Source organism: Talpa occidentalis, unplaced genomic scaffold (genome assembly GCF_014898055.3).
Source record: "Talpa occidentalis isolate TD23 unplaced genomic scaffold, MPIMG_talOcc4v2.1 talOcc4.5, whole genome shotgun sequence".
In the NCBI taxonomy this organism is placed as follows: Eukaryota; Metazoa; Chordata; class Mammalia; order Eulipotyphla; family Talpidae; genus Talpa; species Talpa occidentalis.
This window is the reverse complement of record NW_023604861.1, coordinates 111,244,783-111,266,714: the sequence shown is the minus strand read 5'-3', so window position 1 is coordinate 111,266,714 and position 21,932 is coordinate 111,244,783. Positions and strand designations below refer to the sequence as shown.

The following is a 21,932-nucleotide window of genomic DNA, read 5'->3' as shown; positions in this document are numbered from 1 at the left end:
TAGGTTTTAAGGTGTTAGAAACCAATTGGCAAATAACTAGCCAAAATATGCCATAAAATTAGTGCCAATAAATGGGGAAAAGTTGTCTGCTAATGGTAAGGTCCATATTCTCTGACCTAAGCATCAAGTCAAATAAGAAGTATGAAGACTGTTTCAACATCAAAACAATATTTTTCCTTAAACTCCAGCATAACATTCACTGTATTTTTAGTATCAGTTAACTAGTAAAATACATGAAAAAAAGCTAAGATACATTCAGTAATATTGTAAGTTAATTTTCTTTTATTCATTGATGTGTATTGACAAGCAGTCCATGTGAATGAGCAAAATTTTCATTTGATTTATAGACAGAACAGGCACATGGATTTATAGATGCCTTGAAGTAATGCCACAGCTCCCAGGAGTCCACAAGTTGGAAACTGCTGGGTCAGTTAATTTGAAATTGGTCTTATTTGGGAAAATCCAATATATAGGATGGCAACATCTCATAGAAATAGCCCCTCTAATATTCCAGTTTGTGGTCTCTGGCAGAAGTAATAGCTTGCTGCAAAACACATCACTCTTTTTTGTATGTGAAATCTTCCTGCCAGCTGAATCACAGCTTGCTTTTCACTTCTCATAACACCTTGCAACATCACAAAATATTTGCTGGAATTTGTGAAGGGCTGCTGCAGAATTAGTAAACTGAAAGGAGCCTGCCTTCACTCCCACCCCTGTCAGCACCTTCTGTTCTAGCAGACCGAAAGGCAGCTTGAGAACTCTGACTGCTTCGCCAGATTAGGACAACCTGACATCGTAGCCTGGAGCAAGAATAGGGGCACAGGAAGCACTTGGCAGTTCTGCAGGTGCCAGTATATATAATAATGTTGTCACTTATTCACCAAGGTGAATTGCTGTAGTAACCAGCTTTCTCAACTTTTATATACATAAATAAGGCTAGTGTGGGCCATTTCTATTTGGGAATTATACTCTGGATTTAATGAATATCCAGCCTAACTCCTAGTTAACTATGCCCAAATAATGCTGATTATCTGGTTCCACCTCCCAGGCTCATAGATGGGGAACTAAGACTCAGAAAGGGGGTGGTACGGGCCTAGTGTGTGAAACTGGAGCCCAAGTCTCCTCACTTCATTTTCTAGTTCTCTTTTCTGTATACCATGTTGCCTGTCTAAATGGATTTACCCAACCATCATGAGTGGAAAAGAAAAATGGGATCACCTTTAGACATAGGGCCACTATCATTTCTTATGAGATGTTAAGAATTAACACTACATTGGTAACTAAGAATATAATTTTTTCATTCAGAATTACGGCAAATTCCACATTCTAACAACTGTCATTCAGCCAGAATGATGGACAGAACAGTGTGGGAAAGGGGAATGACCTGAGGAGACTTGGTGCACTCTTATGGCTCCATCATCTACCATACATAGATTTGCAATTTGCGAAGAATTAGAAAGTACTGGATTTATATCAAGCATAACCCTTTCACAGTTCAAAAATACCTTTAGGATTTTTCAAAACCAAGTTTCTTAAATGACAAATCTCTGCGTAAATACTTACAGAGGTGCTTGAGGTAAGTTTTCAGTTAATAAGTCAACAAGCCTCAGAAAAGTTAGCTATTAGGAATTTCCATAGGTTTTTGTAAATAGGGATGGAAACAGAGTATTTAGTATCATTCTTTTATGCATACAAGAACTGGGATGTAGGCCAGAGGTATAAGGGGTGGGCTGTGTTTGTGAGAGAGGATTCACCAGAGACAGAGTGGGGAGCAGAACAGGTAGATTGAAATACACTGCTGAGGGGAGCAGCAGGTGAGACAGGAGAGGTCTGCTGCACTATATGGGTTAGCTCCCTGATCGGGGATCGGGGATCAAACTTGTGCTACAGTGGCTAGCTTCATATTGTGAGACTTATATTCCTTGCACCACCAGGGAAGCACCTAGTATCATTCTTTTAAAAGCAAATCAAAATCCAAAACTAAAACTAAACAGTGAGTTAAAGGATTTTTTTCATTTGACTTGAAGAAATTACTTAGTCCCAACAAGTCTTTAATGTGTTTAAGTCACCTGAGATTGTGTTAAAAAGGAAGATTCTGGTTCAGAAGGTCTGAGATGAGACCAGAGATTCAGCATTTCTAACCATCCCTCAATGCCCCCACTCCATGGTCCACACCTTTAGTAGAAAGCAACTAGTTTATGTGCTTTCTCCATAAATGTGTTTTCTGTGGTCAATCTTGACTTTCAGATCTGTGACCATCCTAGTAAAGGGATCCTCTGGCCTCTAAATTCCTAGTGCTTTCATGATACACATCACCCACAGGCACTTAGGTCCTGCTGTGCTTTATGTCCCATATGTGCGTGTTTTATATGCCAGCACACTGTAATCCCATCTGTATTTGCTCAGCCCTGTGTGTGCCACAAGTGCTGAACAAAGAGTATGATTGGTTGATAAATTGAAGATTATTTCCTCCTTCCTCAGAATGCCACATCTAACTCATCAATGAGCTCAAGACTTAAATGTTTCATCTAAGAGACATTAAATCTGTCCTGCCTCTCATTTCCCCTCTGCTGCAAGGTAACTTTTTAGAAATCAGGGGCTGTGTGGAGAATTCTAAATGGTTATGTGATAAAACAACACCCAGCTATGAGGGAAAGAAAAAAGAGGGACCTATGACATTAGGAAGCATGTTTATTGGTTGCCTTAGACCGCTGAAGTGGAAGTTTTAGACCACTGAGAGTTCAGTGAGAGAACACAGGCTTGGGGACGGACAGACCCCAAGGCCAGAGCCTTATCCCATCACACACAATGTGTGTCTTTAGAAAAGTTACTTAAAATCACTGGGAATGTATTCATCTCTAAGATGGAATATTTTTTCCTGTGGTTCTTGTACAAGCTGTAGACAGTGCATTGTAAGTTGACTACCATGGTGTTCAAGAAGAGATGTGTCCTCAACAGAATCATTTCCAATTCTATTTGGAAATAGTCTGCCACCCATCACTCTGAGATAGCCAGTTGGATAATTTACATGTGGGGCATTAGCTCCATCTAGTGGCTTACCACTGCTAAGCTTCCTTATAGAATGATGTCTTCCCTGGTGCCTTCAAATGTCCTTTGATTGATTCATTTTATTCAACAAGCATTTATTGAATGCCTCTGTGTGCCAGAAACTGATTTGGCTGCTGAAGCTAAAACAGTGAGAAAGGTAGGCATGGTCTCTGCCTTTAGGGAGTTTGTAGTGAAGTTGGGAAGAAAGAAAGTAATTTGTGAAAGAGCAATATGAAGAATGGAGGGTGTTGGGAATGTGTGACTTTGTCATAAGGCTTCCCTCGAGAAGTGACATTGAAAGTAAGAAGAGAAGAAGTTGACCACGAGACCACATCAGACACCAGCAGCATCTCTCTGGACTCCCCAATTCCCATTTAGGATCAGGATCCTGCCAGTTTATTAAGTGCTCCGATCTCGGCATCAGTCACATCCCACTCTCTGCAAGTCACTGTATACATCATCAGCAATCTTCCCATGTAATACTTTCAAAGACAATATTCAGAGAGGCTGTATAACTTACACAAAGACAAGATACACAGCAGGCTTTCTGCCTCCAAGGTCTGTGTTCTTTCTTTTCCTCACGCTGTCCCCCTAGACCTCTTTATCCTCATTATGCAGCTTGCATTTGGCTGAAAGGAAACTATTAGGAGAAGTGTTGGGGGGAGGGATGAAATACAAAGAAAAAGAAATAATAGCTTGGTGGGTCATGTGTGAAGGGCAGAGAGGAAACTGCCGACTTGAATAGTTGTGCCACACAGTGTGATTTTAGAAAAGTAAACCCGAGAGATCTCAGTCAGGAAAGAAAATCTCCCTAATAATGTTCCTTATGCTCTTGTGATTTAAAATGTGATGCAGCTGTTGCTAAATTAAAATGATTTGGGAGATCATTTGGAGAAGAGGTTATTATCTGGAAATCTATAGACAGATGCAAGGATTACCAAGAGGCAAGAACAAAACACAGGGTCAGAAAATGGCTGCAGGCATGTGCAATGGGTAGGCAAACCTGAGGTTTCCAGAACATTCAGCTTTAAAACTGGGACACTCCTGGGTAAACCACAATAGTTGAGGACCGACAAGGAGGGTCTGATCTACCCATGGGAGGCAGCCCATTATTGAACCCTGAACTTGGCCATAATGAAGGCCAAAAAATGTGGCACAGAAGGTGGAGCAGGCCCTTCAGTAAAATTTCTTTGTGCCGAGTCCCTGGATTACCAGCCCAGAGTCCTGATCTAGGACCTGAGGCCAGAATTGGTTGGCTTCAAGTCCGGGGTGGGGGGAGGAATCAGGTAGAAGACAGATATGACAGCAGGGTTAGGCCGTGCCTTAGTTTCCCCATCTCTTATGTGGGATGAATAACTGTCCCTGCCTCCTAAGACTGCGTGTGACTACATAAGTTAATAGGTAGTAAGTGCTCAGAGCTGTGTCTACCCATAAGAATACACCAAGTGTCAGCATGGAATTTTCAGGAAGAAAATCTGTATAGCCCTGGCCTGATCACTGCTCTTCTCTTACAGTCACTGCCATGTCTCCTTCCCTCTCTGGTCTCTCCTCTAGCACATTCTTTTTAACTGGGAGAAGAGTCTTTTCTGGCCTTCCCCTTGGAGACCTTTTCAGTTTATCCCCCACCTCAGTCCTTGTTCTTCCTGCAGCACTTTTCACAATACCACTGGCTGGAATGTTTCTATTGCCATGTCCTTACCATATGGAGTTGAAGTGAACCTGTCCAGGAAAGAGCAGTGAATTTATTTTTGTTTCTTGTGACTTTAAAAGACAAAGAGTAGAAGATGAATACCAGGGGAAGGGAGCTAGCAATAATTGAGTCCTTAGAGGGCTTGAGATAGATGCCTCACACACGTTAACTTACTTACCCTTGCAATGATCTTGGGAGGTGTTATTTATCTCGTTTTACAGAGGAAGAAATGGAGGGTAAATAAGTTGCACAAAGGACCATCACTAGTAAACAGAGAAATCAGTTGCTAATTTGTTCTTTATTTAGCGTAAACATTAAGGAAAAGATTCAGCCCATTAAAAACAAAAAAAAAAGCTTCATGAGCTGTGTAGCCTGCAGCAAATCAGTACAGCTTTTGGACCTATAGTTTGAACATCTGTAGAATTAGGAGGCTATTCTGGAGGGACCTCCTGTTTGAGATCTTGAATTACCCTTCTCAAAGAGGGACTTCCTCCTGCCCAGCTCAAATCTCGCAAGAACTGAAATGATACACACAGGAAATAAATGCTGACTAGTCACCATTCCAGACCAGTCAGGAGAAGATGAGGAATTTGCACTCATTGTCCTGCCGGGCAGCAGTTGTCCATCCATGCTCTACCTGTCCTGAACCAGGGTCTATGTGGGCAGGAGGAGGGATCTAGTGCTAAAGGGTTTCTACATCACCAAATGGGGGGTTTCTACCCCTCATAAAACCCCCACCTTCTGCCCCAGCTACTGTAAAGCCAGCCTACCTCAATCCTATCCTCACTCCCTGTGCAGCCCAGGTGCTCCCCCAACCAAGACAAACAGACTAACTTGTCTGTGCTCCCCTGAAGCCTGGGAGAGCACTGCCATGTGGAAGAAATAAGATAAATAAACGTATGGGAAACAACAAAATCTACAGCAGCACGTGCACCTTGAAATTCTAGGAGACATGAACAGGAAGGCATTTCCTGACTCCCTGTGCAGTCTGTACTTACCTGGCCTAGGAGGGTGGGAGGAACACACACGTATGTGTGAATAAATGTACACGTGCATAAGTGCATGTATATGTGCAGACTGTCTCTTTGGGATTTGTTAAGCCTCACACACGAAGCACCCAAGGTAACAAATGAACTCTAATTCCATTGGAACCATCCAGAACCAAGGCTTTTAAATAGCTATAGATTCTGACCTCCGAGCACAGACTAGACAAAGGAGGGGTTGAAGATGCCAGGGAAGCTGAGTTTGGAAGAGAAGATAAAGCCTGCCCCCTCTCACCATCCATGTCCCTCCCCCCATCTTTGCCTCCCAAACCAGCCCCCAACATGCACACACCCAAAAATAAATTAAGCCCCAATATGAGCAACTGTATGTAAGACATACCTTGAAGAGGTGTGTGTGTGTATGTGTGTTCGGGTTCGTGCACAGTACTTGATCTGAGGATGACCACCAGAGGCAGTGTTTTGATTTAAGTCAAGTTTTCTTTGGCCCTGCTGCATCTCACAGCTTATCCTTTGTTCCCATCACAACCCTTTTCTGGCACCCATCCAAGCAGGTCTGTGCAGCTCAACTAAATTTATAGGACATTCCTCCCGCTCCACATGGTGCTTAGGAATACAAAGGTATTCTGGTACCAGGTCTGTCACAAGCTTTGTGACCTCGGACTTCCTCAGTGACTGCGTTCTTGCTCTACCTTAAGAAACGGGAACAATGCAAGAAAGGTAACAAGGTATTCGTGCTCAAATGAATAGCCTAAGCTTTTCATCAAGCAAACCCTTATCTGTATGTTTTAAGATAAAGTAAGATGTTTAAGGTTGGTGTGTTTCTTTGTCATCATGATTATTAGCTTTTACCAACTTTTTCAAGTAACTGATCAATAGTCCTAATTGCAATTGATGAGAACTTCTGCAATAATGCATTAACTCCTATTTTCATTAACATCTACCATTTGTAAAAGCGTAAGGGCACATTGTGCTGGAGCTAAAGAGAGTGTTCTGAAGGGGTGGGGCCGGGACACAGGGCAGGGACCCATCCTGGCTCAGGGCCAGGTTGGGGGTTTGGATTGGAGATCAGGTTGGTTGAAGCACAGGAACTTGTAAGGGAGTAAACCAGGATGTAGAATTGAGTAGGTAGAGTAGGGAAGAGGAAAAACTATTATGCACCAGTTAGTATGTTACATGATTTTATATACTATCTATAATTTTATTTAATCCTAATATCCTGAGAATGGATGGGGCTAGGGACCATGTTCCTCAGGCTTTAACAGGCTTTACCCACAAAGGTAATTGATTTGTTTAATCTCATTTAGTGGTCAAGCCTAGATTCCAACCCTCCTTTTCTGTCTCCAGGGCCAATGATTGCTTCTATTCATTTTGCCTCACTTTCCTAATTACTCCCAGGTTAGCTTTCTAAAAATACTATCTGAAATGGATTATATATGCAAATGAATATAAATAATATATGTATTATTGAGGAAGACTAAAATAAGTACATGAAGCCACCACTCAGCTTAAGTAATAGAATATTACCAGTATCACTAAAGTCCCCACATGTCCCTCCCTGATTGCAAGTCCCCTCCCTTCCTGCCCCCTGAGATAGCCACAACCCAGAAATGCTAATGATTCCTTTGTCCTTTATAATTTTATCACCTCTATTTGTCGTGTATTTTTTCCATTTGCCCCTGCAGATTCATTCTTCAGTCATCCCCATCCTGCCCTGTGCCCCACACACTGCCTAGTATGGACTATACCAGGAGGTTCTCTTCATGCCTAGCTTCCCCATGGATTTGCCCAAAGGGAAGCACTGACAGGAGACCAGAGGCTGAGAAAATTAGGTCAGGAGGTTTGCTCCCCAGGCCCGTGCCTGCTGGGCCCCCAGTTTCATTCCTCTGCCAAAGACAGGAAGCCTCTACAGCCAGCTATGGCTGTTCCCTCCCCGACCCTCCCTTGCGCCCCCTGGTGTTGGGGTGGTAAAGCTTCCTGACATGTCCTAGCTGGTTTCCTGAATCTAGTTTTTCTCCTTTTTTTTTTCACAATCACCCCCTCTAAGCAGCCTTTTCAACTTTTTCTTTTCTAATTTTCTTACATGAATTTTTAATACCACAGCAGACTGTGTATCTGTTTATGTACTGTACGTATATCTGTGCTTTATATATAAAAAGAATAATATATTTTGTGCATGTAAGAACCAATTATCCCCCCCTTGGAGTGATAGTACCCTCACTGGGAATGCATGCCCTAATCCAACTCACATTTTTTTTTTTTTAAGTAAATCATTTTTTAAAAAAGATTTATTTATTTATACAAGCACTGGGTACAGTCAGAGGTGCAGGAAGGTGAGAGAATTCACCAGAGCGGAGAGTAGAACAGGCAGAGTGACGAAATACACTGCTGAGGGGGGCAGCGGGCGGCAGGAGAGGTCTGCGTGCCATGTGGGACCCTCGCCTGGTGGCCGGGGATCGAACCAGTGCTGCAGAGGCTGCGGGCAGCTTCGCAACCCAGCGCTCAACCGCTGCGCCACTGGGGAGGCCCCCAATTCACACTTTTGCCAAGAGTTCCTTTAAGAAACTGTCCCCAACCATCCCTTTTGAGTGTGCCATCTCCTTGCCAGGGCACTGGCTAATACATATCTGTGTCCCTAAAAATTATAGTTTTTTTCTGGGTTTTGAACTTTACATAAATGTAATGGCACAGTGTATTTTTTCCTTGTCTTGCTTTTTTCACTCAATATTGTTTGTGAAATCCATCCATGTTGATTATGCAGGTACTGTTCATTTTCAGTGCTGTATAGTATTGCACTGAATGAACACATCAACATTTACATGTTCATTAATTGTTGGATGTTTTATGGTTACTTTGAACTTATGGCATGAAACATTGTTGTACATGTCTCTGGGTATTGATATAGTATTGATACAGATACAAAGGTGTAGATACAGGATGTGTGTGTGTGTGTGTGTGTGTGTGTATGTGTGTGTGTAGACTCTTGAGCATGTACCTACATGTGGAATTCCTGAATTGTAGGGTGTGCCTATCTTGTCCCTTCCAGAAAGTTTGCTCTTATACTTGTACCAGTTTATACTAACCCTGATAAGTATGAGAGTTCTAGTTGCTCTGCATTCTTTCCAGTATTTGTTTTTGTTAGATTTAAAAACTTTTGTCTATCTGACTGATATGAAATAAAGATCTCTTTGTGGATTTTATTTTCATTTTGCAAGGCACAGTTTGAGCGATCTTTCACTTGTCCCTTAGCCCTTTTTTACCCTGTACATGCCTATGCCTGTTTATGTCTTTGTCCATTTGTCCATTGGATGTTTCTTTCTTCTTGATTATTGGAATGCTTCATACATTCATATTCTTCATACGCCAGTTATATATGTTGCAAATACTTTCCCCCAGGTTGCTGTTATCTTTTCACTCCGTTAAAGGTGAAGGCTGCTGAACAGAAAACTGTATTAATCATTTTCTTCATGGTTTGTACCTTTGGTGATTTATTTGAGATACTTTTTTTGACCCTGAATTTATAAAGTTATTCTATAGTGTTTTTTTAATTGTGTCTCTTACATTTAATTTTTTGTTCTATCAGAAATTTATTTTTGTATATCATATAGAATCCAGTTTTTTTTTCCATATTAGTGGAAGCCAGTTTCCCAGCACTACTTATTGACTAGACTACAGTCTCCCTTGCCTTCTCCCACTCTATAGTACCTTTGTCAGATACTTACATGTGTGCAGGTCTGTTCTGGATTCTTCTCTATTCCATGGGTCTATATTGGAATACTGCACCAATAACACAGTTTTAATTTCTAACTTAATGATGTCTTAAGATCTGGTAGGGTAAATATCTTTCCTTTTTATGTATTTTGTCTGTCTTTGCTCTTGACTCTCTCCCATAACAATTTGTTTTTTAAAGATTTGCTTTATTTGTTTGTTTGTTTGTTTATTTATTTATTTATACAAGCATTGGGTACAGTCAGAAGCGTGGGAGGGTGAGAGAATTCACCAGAGCCAGAGCGGGGAGCAGAGCAGGCAGAAGGACCGAAGTACACTGCTGAGGGGAGCAGAGGGCGGCAGGAGAGGTCTGTGCGCCATGTGGGACCCTCCTCTGGTGGCCGGGGAGCAGCCAGGGATCAAACCAGTGCCGCAGAGGCCACGGGCAGCTTTGCAACCCAGCGCTCAACCGCTGAGCCACCAGGGAGGCCCCACCCACCTTGCTGCATGAACCTGAATCAAGTCAGAGTGTGTATTTAACAACGATTGATCAGTTGGCATGTTCCCATAAAGAAAAGATGACCGACTGAAATTGATAAATCGTCTTTGTATGTAGACATTGACTTACCGCCATTTTTATTGAACTGAGTGGGAAAATGTAAAGTCAGATTACAGAATTTAAAAATGAAAAAGAAAAAGGATCATGGCGACCACATTTTCTCTGTGACGGTAGGTAGAAGGAAAAGAATGACCAACCAAGAAAAGGAATGTTCTAGAACAGACTGCCCAGAGTAGCTATTCTACCCTCCACCAAGGCAGTGTGAACACAACTTGGCCCCTTGCTCTGGGCTGGGATCCCACAGTGTCAGATGCCAGGTATTGGCATCAAGGATTTTCCAACAAGAAAGCAGTGCCGCAAATCCTTTGTGAAGCAAGATAGGTTATAAATAGACCTATAAATTTTTTTTTAACTAGAAGGCAACAGGCTTAGCACAGCTATTCTTCCCTTTTGGTTCGTCTGCCTGCACCTCTTTGCCTATTAAATCCCTGCTACCAGGCAGATCCACCTGCCTCTTAGCCAGTCAGCTGCAGCAGCCTCTGGAGAGCCAGGGTGGAAACTGGCTTCTGTTATGATTTCAGGTTGTGACCTTGCTTGTGGAGGAGAATAAATCTTTCTATCTTATCTCTGGCTAATTGGGCAGGAGGTAGACAAGAGAAAATTTATTGTACAATTTGCCACCTTCTGACTAGAACACAAATGTATCCGTTTTAGAGGCAGACTCTGATTTTAGTGAAAGGCTGAAAAGAAAGGATGTGGCCTGGGTTTCCGGGACCTGTAGTGCAGGCCTGCTCAGGGACAATGAACTCTAAGATCAGAATACTAGAAGTTTCACTGACCAATTTACATGTGACTGTGTGTGTGTGTGTGTGTGTGTGTGTGTGTGTGTGAGACAAAGACAGAGAGACAGATTGATTTCATCCAACAGATCCAAAGGTATTAACATGCATATACTTAGAGATTATTTAGTCTTGTGCTTCTCAAATTCCATTGTATGTTATACTCACCAGGAGGCACAGATTGCAGGGTCGCACCCCCAGTTTTCGATTCATTCCATTCAGGGTGGGGCCTAAGAATTCACACCTCCCTTGAGCTACCAGATGATGCAGCCAGTCTGAAGACCACTTTTTGAGAATCACAGACTTAGCCCAACCTCCTGATGTTCTAGTTGAAGAAACCAAAGTCCAACAGTTAAAGGAAATAAGTGTCCAAGGCCCCAGGGCCGGCTATTGGCTAAATTCAGACTAGAACAGAGACTCCTAAATCCTAATCTGGTGCTTTCCCCACTACTTCAGACTGGGGCGTGGCCAGCGTGCCAGGGAGGTGCCAGTCTAATAATAAACATGTTATCCTTTAGGCTGAAGATTATGAGTCTCCAGGTTGTTTCCCCTTCCCTAGTCCAACAACACTGGCCCTGCTGACTCAGTACAAAAATAGCCCAGCTCAGCCCACTCACCCCATCAGCCAGTGGGACTTAGAGTCAGGTCTTGTGCCTTCTCCTACTGACTACTTTTCTCCCCTCTTATTCTTGCTAACAAGTGAACCAGAGATCTAGGGCCTCTGGTGACCAGTACATATTAGCCCCGAGTTATAGCTCTTCTTCATCCTCCATGTTCACCAGAGTTTTGACCTTGGTGTCTGACATTTAACTTCCTTATTCTGCCTATCACCTGGTCCTCTTTTGTGCCTACAGCTCCACACTGGTGACCACCCACTGGTGAGGGACTATGCTCCTGTTGGTCCCGTTCCTGGGCTGGATAGTTGACCTATACCCAAACCTGAGAGCCAGGTCCTACAGGGCAGGGCAAAGCTCCTACGTGGTATCTGCCCACACAGAGGTCTTCCAATACTTACTATGTCTCAGATTCCCTGGGGCTGCACTCCGCTGGCCAGACTGGACCTGGCTTGACCTGTTATGAAATCAAAGCTGAGATTGTCATGGTGTTGGAAAGCTTGTCGACCCACCACTGGCACTTTTAGGGCCAGCTTCACATCATGTTGGTTCTCCAGTCCCGCCCCATCCTGGCCATGTGCCTTCATTCCCAGTAAGATCCAGCATAGAGATTGCTCTTCACGGGCTTTGGTGCTTTCTGCCAGCAAGAAGGGAAGAGCTGACCCATTGCAAGTTACCTTAGGGCTTCTATTCACTTGGCAGTGATGCACTGAAGGCATGATCAGAAAAGAAGCGAAGGGTTGGCTAAATTGTTCTCCCTAATGAATTGGCAGATACGAAAGGTGAGGGAGAAAATGCATGTGGGGACCCTGGAGGACCCAAGGTTGAAGTATGGGACAGCGCGGGCACTACAAGATTCCCTGTGTAGCGCCAGCTATGGCTGTTCAATTTTCATTTCTCTGCTGTGGAACAATATGACCCTTCCTTGCTCCAAATCTTGATATAACTGTGTAGTTTTTGTTGTGGTGACATGGAGAATGAGAGAGCAAGACGAGGCCTAGGAGTGTGACTGCTGCACTCACCTGTGCCAAGACTCACGTGACTAGCAGCTTAGCCATTCAAGGCTGTCAGCTGTGAGCTCCAGCTGGGTGACACCAGAGGGGTAAGCAGTGGTTCAAAGGGGCTGGGAGAAGCAGAGAGGGCTTGATGCAGAAACAACTGCCAGGTAGACAACTCAGGCAGGGACAGGAAACATAACCCCCTGTTGGCCAAACATACTGAAGGCTTTGAAACAATGCTTAGCTGACTGTGCTGAGTTATTCTGGGATTCATTGTTATCACAATGTAACCATTTGGGAGAACTAACTGGTGGTGAAACACACTGGATTCTCTTAAATTGAGACCTAAATAACTTAGAATCTATGCATCTGTGGTCAGGGGTTTAGGTGAAAATATCTTTTTTCTTCTCTATGAAGGAACACATCAGAAATAGAGACAAGATGATAGGCTCTGTGAAAGAACAATTTAGCAATTTTTACATTCTAAAAAAGGATTTATGACACTAGGAAAAATAATTAGCAATAAATGCATTGATATTTTATAGGGTTTTATGATTTTAGAGAATTTTTTAAAAGCCCTCAATGTTTTTTTCTCTCATAATTTATTTTAAGAATCAGCCCAAACCTCTGCTATTCACTCCCTGCCCTACTTCTTCCCAGCAGAACCTCTATGGTGAGGAGATAATATGGAAAACCAGGTTACTGTTTTGTAAAACCTCCCCAAAGCATCCTGGAATCAGGCAAATTTTCCTTCTCTCCAAATAAGTGCCAATCATCAAGCCTGGGTGGATGGCCAGGATATTGCAGTGGGACTAATACAGAGAAGGGGAAAGGTTCTTGCTGAAATCTTTCCCTGTCCTTTTTTTGTTCCTAATCCAAGAACTGCTGGAAAGTAAATCTCAAGAGCACACCTTGGTTCTTTTCCTGGGAAAGCCAAACTTGGAAATGACTAGCCTCTCTGGAATTTAAATTCTGGAAGGAGACAGATCTGGTGGCCTCTGACTGGAGAGGCTGATGGATTACATCCAAGCCTCCAACAGACCCAAAAAGCTGTCAGGGTGCCTGGATAGTGTGGCGTTGATCTGGACGATGCATTCCAGATGGTCTGCCTTCCTTCCTTGGCTTTAGGGCTAGTTGGAGCTCCCGGGCGGTCTCCCAAGGTAGACCCGCAGGGAGCTCAGGGCAGCTGTCCAGGTGGGAGGGACCAGGCTAAGGATCACTGTGGCAGGCTTGGAATTAGTAGGAAGGCCTCCCTCCTTTGTATTGAACATCTGGATATCATTTTTCAGGCTATTAAAAACACTAACTCTACTTGGCTAAATGCAGCCAATGCATTTAGAAAAATGAAGCAGCACTGAGGGGACAATTCCAGGCCAACCACTTGCCCCCAAATGGATCCACATAAGATTGGACTATCTGATATGATAAAGCTCAGAGAAGGAGTCCCATAACTCTCTAATAGGCCTTCAACCACCACCTCTAGCTCTCAAGCAATGACACCACTAACTGTAAAGACTCAGTCAAGGGCAATGCCAAGGCTTTGCAGTATATTTTACTTTTAGTTTTTGCTTTATTTTAACTTGTGCAGAAATGTACAGGCAGATGGAAGATTTTCTTCCCTGTTCAAAGCTTTCCAACTAGGTTACAAAAAAAGTAAGCATGAGACAGAGAAAAGGGTCAGGACAGGGAGAGGACACAAGAAAACAGACAAGAGCCTCCTGAAAATTCTCAGTGAACTCCATGGTCTGTGATTCGGCTCTGCAATTGAATTTTTTGGGTTTTGTTTTTTAATTGTCGTATTTTTCATGAGGTAGAGTTCGTTTACAACCCTGTTGATTGAATTTTTTTACTACAAAGAGGAGGACTTTTGTGGTCCTACTGCAGCTCTGTGGTTGGGCGGTAGCCTGAGTTGGGTCAGCTATTAGCCATCCCCTCCCAATCAACCTGGGGAGGATCCAGGAGGTGATGAGCAAGTTTCTGTCCCAGGGATCTGAGGCTGGATGGGAGAGAACTGGTTCCCGTTCTGGGGGGATCTGGGCTAATGAAGCAGCAAGTCCCAGTGCTGGGTAGTTTCTGGCTTTCTAGAAGGGTGTCATCACAGAGCAACATGCACGAAATAATTCCCAGGGATTGGAGTCCATAAATATCGACGGGGCACAGTGAAGGAGTGAGTGGAACAGGTTGGCGTTATGCAGAAGAGTTGCTGAAAGGGAAAACACTCTCTAATCCAATATTATACACAGGAAGCCTGGGTACAGACCTGCACAACCACTCAGTTTCTGCCCTGGTGCTCGGAGCTGTGCATTAGTGAAGTTATTTTTGACACATTTCCAGAAGGTAGGTATCATAAAATTAAAATCATCTTATTTGAGGAGTAGAAAAGTCTTCTAGGGCCTCCTTGGTGGTGCAGGCGGTTGAGTGCAGCACTGTGAAACTGTCCACAGCCTCTTCAGTGTGGGTTTGATCCTGGCTGGCCAGGGAGATACCCACATGGCACAGAAGACCTCTCCTGTCTCACCCACTGTCCCCCTCAGCAGTGCATTTTGGTCAGTCTGCCTGTTCTGCTCCCCACTCTGTCTCTGGTGAATCCTCTCACCCTCCTGTACATCTGGGCTGTACCCCAGTTCTTGTATAAATAAATAAATCTTAAAAAAAAAGGAAAGTCTTCTACATATCTATCTCCCAACTTAATGAACTACCTCTGATGGTAGAAAAACATGCTTCCTAAAATATTCAGCCTCATCTACACTGGAAGAAAACAATGACATGTGGTACATACTCAGAGTAAATATATAGCATTATATAAAACAAGCCATGAATAATCAAGTAGCTGAATCTGTATACTACAAACTTGTAGAGACAGAGCCCTACTTTGTAAGTCCCCAGATTCCTAACTGATGCTGCTTAACTAGGTCTTTGATCATCAGGCAGAATTAATATTCAGAGACCTAATCGGACCCTCATCCTCTTGGTTGCCTCAGCACATACATCTACAGCCTAAGGCTCAGGCCCTCACCCACCTTGCTAGGGCTTTCCTGGGCTGCCAAGCAACTCCCTGCCATAGCTCAAGGTGTTGTTAATTACTGCTGATCTCACTCATGGCTATGAAATGCCAGTCCTGGTAACCGCTTACCATCAGGCTCTGTCTTCTTGGAGTCATACCTCAGGCCTAACCTTTATCTTTTTTTTACAGTACTGGAACATTGACAGACTCCCAAGTGCCACGAACAATCATTTTTTGAAACTCATCCACATTGTGGTCACTGAAATGCGTCATGAACTCCAACCAATCCTTCTGAAATAATATTGTTGTAAGTGACAGGTACACAAGGAAATGGCAGATATTTTTACCTCCAGACTTAAATGGGAGTGTTTGTTTTGTTTCTTAGACCAGGAGACTTGTCTGGTGGAGAATTTACCTGGATTAGATGTTTCTTGCTCACATGAATTTTGAGAGAAATTTCTCAAGGGGTCCAGACAAGTGTTGCCCTCATTTCCTCCACAGAGTAATGTTAGTAGTTCTCTCGTGCACACCTGGTCATCATTGGCAGTATTATCCCGCCTGAGGTTAGGATTCTCCCTCTCATTCTCTCTGAACCTCTCCCCTTGCGACTCCTGCTTCTCCTAGATGTATCCTCAGTTGAATGAGGGAACTAAGGATTCTACCATTCAGGCACCTAAGAATGGTCCCAGATCGGCTTGCCTAGGAAACAGAAGCAATGAGGTGCAAAGTGTCTCTGCCCTGTCACCAATTTCATGGCCACCCACTCTTCATATCTTGGAACTGCCTGTGAGCTCTTCTTGAGATAGAGTTTCCAATGTCTGCTTACAAAGAATAAGCCAGGAAACTACGTGATGAGAACAGTAGTCTCTAAGGCTCAACCCTGTAAGGGCTTGATCTAGATTTTGGTCTAGATTTTCTAGGATAAATCACTGCCCTGAGGAAATTAGCTCAGCTGGTCACTGACTTGACCAATAGCAATGACTCTGGCCCAGAGAGCCAAGGAAAACTCCACAGAAGGTTGCTGTTCCTCCCTGTGGCTTTAGTGGCAACGCCACATGGATGGGTCTGCTGATCCATAGCCTTCTCCTCCCCCACAGAATGTAGACATCAAAAGAATCCATATTCCCTGGTATCTGCAGAGGGTTTGTCTCCCTGGACATCTGACCTGATTTGAGTTACCAGAGGAGAATCCCTCAAACCAAATCTCTCTCTAAGTTTTTTTAAAGATTTATTTTATTTATACAAGAAACCGGGGTACAGGCCAGAGGTGTGGGGGTGGGTGAGAGAATTCACCAGAGACAGAGTGGGGAACAGAACATGCAGACTGACCAAAATACACTGCTGAGGGGAGCAGTGGGCAAGTCAGGAGAGGTCTGCCGCGCCATGTGGGCATCTCTGGGGTCGGTGGGGATTGAACCAGCACTGCAGAGGCTGCAGACAGCTTCACAGCGCTGCGCTCAGCCTGCTGTGCCACCAGGGAGGCCGAAACCAAATCTCTTTCATGAATTGTAGGGCTGTTCTTAGACTCTAGTCTGTTAGAGTCTATCCTGGAAGCTAAGAGCAGAGGCCTGTTGGCTGAAAAGAGCAAGGCTCATCCAAGAAGCTGTGATGGAGGCACACCCATCCTGCCCTGGTGGCTGGTTGCCAAAGTAGATTGGCACGAGGTAAGTCACTGGCAGAGAAGAGAGCACTCCTTCCTGCTCTGCATCAGCAACCTGTGCTTGGATCATGAGTGGCTGGAGCAAAGGTACATTGTAGAATTGGAAGGACACCAGGAGGTTTTTGCAATCTGATAATTTTCCCGGGGCTCAATGAATTCTTTCATCCTGCCTCCTGCTCCCTGGCTTCTCTCCAGGTGCCATGATGGGCCTTTCATTTGACACTGAGCAGCTATTTCCACACCGTCTCCATCCATGCCTCCATCTAAGAGACTGTTGTGCTCTTGGCTACCCAGGTGATCATTATCTGGGCTCTCCCCTCCCCCAGCCTCTTTCCCCTGATACTGAGAAATGAGATTACCATGCACAAATGCTCCAGGAAGAATGTATACACATTTGTTCTTACCACAAGTATCTAATTCTACTTTAATCCACAGAAATCCATATTAGGGAAAAAGGCATAGCAGTTTTCCTTTTCTAGGAGTTTTCCTTCTGATTGTTTATTTTATCCTTTCAGGACTATGTAGAGACTAGTCCACTTACTTTCTTTTGACAGCTGAGGACAGAACAGCTCAACCATGAGTATTTTCAGAGAGTCCACAGAATCGTGACAAAGCTGATGTCTGGGCTTCTGATTTTCACTCTAGGGTTTTTTCTGCCAGGCTTATTTTTTCATTTATCCAGTATAGCAACTTAAATGAAAAAGTGCCTACTACATGTCATGGAAGAAATAAGTTTCTAATTTTATCTCCTGTGGTCCACCCACACAAACCACCTGTCCAGCCACATCAAAATAACTGGTGTTTTGAGCCTCTGCACCTTTGTTCCTAATGTCACTCGTTTGAACTGTCCTCTCCCAATTCTCTGTTTAATGAAACTTAATCATCCTATGAACCCAAAGCTCAACTGCCCCCTTTTCTATATTGCTCTCCTGATTATTGCAGTAGGAAGTAATTTCTTTTGCTGTGGATGCAGTTAATAAAAAAAGGGGAGGGATTTTGATCACATACTGCCTTGCATATTTTTTTTTTTTTATAGAGGCATGCTTTATTTATTTGTTTGCTGGTTTGTTTGTTTGTTTTGTTTATACATGCACTGGTACAGTCAGAAGCGCGGGAGGGCGAGAGAATTCACCAGAGCCAGAGCGGGGAGCAGAGCAGGCAGAAGGACCGAAGCACACTGCTGAGGGGAGCAGCGGGCGGCAGGAGAGGTCTGCGCGCCATGTGGGACCCTCCTCTGGTGGCCGGGGAGCAGCCGGGGATCGAACCGGCGCCGCAGAGGCCGCGCGCAGCTTCGCACCCAGCGCTCAACCGCTGCGCCACCGGGGAGGCCCCTTGCATATTTTTTTGCAGGTGAATCTTATCTCCCCAAGTAAACTCTGAGCTCAAGGGAGGCAGAACTATGTGAAACAGAATCTTGCACATAATTTAAGCTCAATATTTACTGAATGAGCACCTGGAGGATAGTATTTTATCCAAAGTCTCACAGAATTTAGACTGGAATTCAGGACTCCAGAATCTGATCGCCTGTTCTTCCCACCAACTCCTGCTGAAAACAATGCCGTTCCCACTATAATTGGGGTCTTTATAGGTCAAAAATCGTTAAAATTTGGCAATTTTGTGTGGCTCATTCTAACACAATGAATGCATATTGAGCTGTTCAGGAAGGATACAATAATTTAAATGGTTGGGCTCGAAAAACCTCGCTTCCTGTGCTTTGGCTCGCATGAGATGAGTAGCCCTCTCCTTTTTCACAAACTGGAGTTGATTCTCACATGAGTCAGTGTGAGAAAAAAGTGAATAAAGAGAATAAAGTCATTTAAGTGTCTTCCTGGCCCTTCCAAAAAAAAGGAAAATGAGAGCATGACCCAGTGCTATCTTCTTTCCGTCCTCCCACCACTGCTGCCATCGTATTGACTAAGCCTGTTCTGTCTGCCCTCACTGGGCTAGATGATGTGGATATCGAAATAATCCAAAATCTCTACCCTCAGGGAATGCCAATCTAGTGACCATCTAGGGTCACTGCAAATAATTTAAACAAACATCTTAGACTTAGTGGAACATTTTTCTCATTCTTCCTTTGTTTTATCAGAAGAGTCAAATTAAAGATGGAATGCCAAGCATCACTCTGCAAATAAAATGTATATTCATGCTGTATGCTGAAATGTAATAAAATAAAGACAAAAATGCTTACTAGAAATTGCTCAGAAAGTTTCTTGAGGTAGAAAGTTGCTTGAGTTCTCCAGTGGGCTGCTGAGAACCCCGCTGGAGCTGCTGGAGGGCTGCTGGTGTAACTACAGAAGTTCACTCACCTGCCTCCAAACAGGAGTGGGGTGTGGCTAACTGCTGAGCACTCCAAACAGGAGTGGGGAGCGCTTCTGCTGAGCAGAGGGAACAAGTTTGGGACAGAACTACATTGTTCTTGCCTATGGGAGACACTGACCCTGCGCTCTTTCCCCTGTGGTTGTCAGGCTGTCTTTAGTAAATATGAAGCAATGGGTTTGAAGCAATACCAGATTGGCCTACTCAGGCAGCTGCCTACTTAGGCTTCACCTTGTTTAAAGTGTCATTTTACTTATCAAAAGGAACAAGCCAGTCCTCAAGCAGTAACAGAAGCCACAGTGGAACTCAAAGAGTCGTCACCCAGTCTTACACCCTAAGCATTAATGTCCCTTTACTAATAGCAATTCATTGTTTGTTTATGGATTGATCATCCTCTGCATTGTTCAAATGACTTCTTCATTCAAATTAAATATAAGGATATTAGGTCAACAACATCATATTTCTGAAGGCCATACCTCTCTAAAGGATAAAAGAAATTCAACAAATAAAGCAAGGAGCAAGTGCCTACTCACTGCAGTACTGGATATCACAGTAGACAAAACCTAGTATGGTTCAACTAGAAGACTACTCTGATAGACAAACCAAGAAGTGTTTTTATGGAGGGACAACAATAATCTTCAGTACATCATCTTTACAAAATTATGGACAGCTCCAACTTCCTTTAGCAACCATCCAGGCAGTCACCTAAGCTCCTATAGCATTTATGTTGTCTCCAGCACTTCTGGGTATGACAAATTTATAACTCAGAGAGTAAAACATAATTTCCTCTTACATGTTCTAAAATTACTTCTTTCAAAATTCAAGGGCTCTTTCTCCCCTTTAGTGTCAGTGTTGAATAATCTGGTGAATCATTTCTGATTATACAGTGCATAAATTTCATATTTTTATAAAAGTTAATCATGTTCCTGTTCAGTCTTTGCCCCAGTGTAGTAAGTCACCAGTCCTCAGTCATTCTAGAGGCCTTTCTGGAAAATGTCTTGTTTGTCATGTTTTTGTTTATTGTATGGTTTCCAGAAGAGAAAACACTAACTGTGCAAGGTGTAGTCTACCATGATCTGGATATCTGGGCTGATGTCTGCATAATTCTTCAATAATATACAGGTCAATATTTCACAAAACCATCTGTCATCAACCCGTGTTTCTAACCCACATATTTCCTTGCCATATGAACTTCCTTACTGCAACAAACAAACAAAAGAGCCCTGTGCACTCTACACCTGTCTAGAATATTCCTCTAAAACTCCTGTCTGCTGCTGCAATTTCTTCCCTGTGTTTGGTTTCCTATGTATACTTAAGCATTCATCTATGTGATCAAAATAAACAAAGATGCAAAACAAAGCAAAAAACAACACATCCCTCCTCTTTTTTTTTTAAAGATTTATTTATACAAGCACTGGGTACAGTCATCTTTTTTTTTAAAGATTTATTTATACAAGCACTGGGTACAGTCAGAAGCACGGGAGAGTGAGAAAATTCACCAGAGCCAGAGCGGGGAGCAGAGCAGGCAGAAGGACCGAAGTACACTGCTGAGGGGAGCAAAGGGCAGCAGGAGGGGTCTGCGAGTCATGTGGGACCCTCCTCCGGTGGCCGGGGAGCAGCCAGGGATCGAACCGGCGCTAAGGAGACTGCGGGCAGCTTTGCAACCCAGCGCTCAACCACTGCGCCACCAGGGAGGCCCAACTGAATTGACTTTTAAAGAAAGCTGAAAAATACAGACTGTGACCCATGGTTTGTGAGATGGCTAAATAAGCTCCTCCAACATATGTATATTCAAAATAGACTTGGACAAGATCCTCAGTTCCTGCTTCAAAGACGCTATGAATTGTGGGAGGATTTGTGCATACCTCATGAATGGGTCTCTGAGAAGCAGTATGTTTCACAATCTTCCTGCTACATTAATAATTTCACAGCAATCCATAAAGATTCTATAATGATTCTACATAATTTAAGATCTTATCAGCTCTTATTTACAAAGCTCTTTGATACCAATTTGTAGACTGAAAATGCATAGGTTATATAGCCTCTTCTAGAATATTCACTGTTTTCCTTTTACCATTTGGTAATAGGAAGTCTATTCTTTTAAAGCAAACGTCTACCATAAGCACACCATCCTCCAGTAAGTTGGAAATAGCTACCAAATTTTGAAGTGAGGAAGGAATTTTGGAAGATGAAAGAGGTGGCAACACAGCCTTAAATCTCCCCACATCCCTTCACAAAAACAGAGTAACTAGTTAGCTAAAGCAAAACTCCTTGAAAATATTTATAGCAAAGCGAGGTGACAACATATCTCCATGCACTTAAAAACACATATGGAAGGGGAATAAGGTAGCCGTAGATGTGTATATTATCAGCAAGCAGGAAGAAGCAAAGGGAAGAAAGAGTGTGTCAACATAGTTGAGAAGAGGAAAACTCAAAAACAGCCTGCAGGCATGCACTGGAAAGCATAGTGGGTCCATGGGATAACAGCAGCA

At 43.4% G+C, this 21,932-nt stretch overlaps 1 long non-coding RNA gene across 2 annotated transcripts in view; it reads right to left on the bottom strand.

Moving 5' to 3' along the window:
- Positions 1–8,931: 8,931 nt before the first annotated feature.
- LOC119259337 (uncharacterized) overlaps positions 8,932–21,932 on the bottom strand; it is a 32,666-nt gene continuing 19,665 nt past the window's right edge. The window contains exons 3-5 of one of the 2 annotated variants that reach the window (XR_005128436.2): positions 11,861–11,916; positions 11,014–11,170; positions 8,932–9,174 (exon numbers count right to left, since the gene is read on the bottom strand). This is a non-coding gene — a long non-coding RNA (uncharacterized LOC119259337). The remainder of the gene's footprint in view (positions 9,175–11,013; positions 11,171–11,860; positions 11,917–21,932) is intronic. The other variant, XR_005128435.2, reaches the window with a different exon arrangement.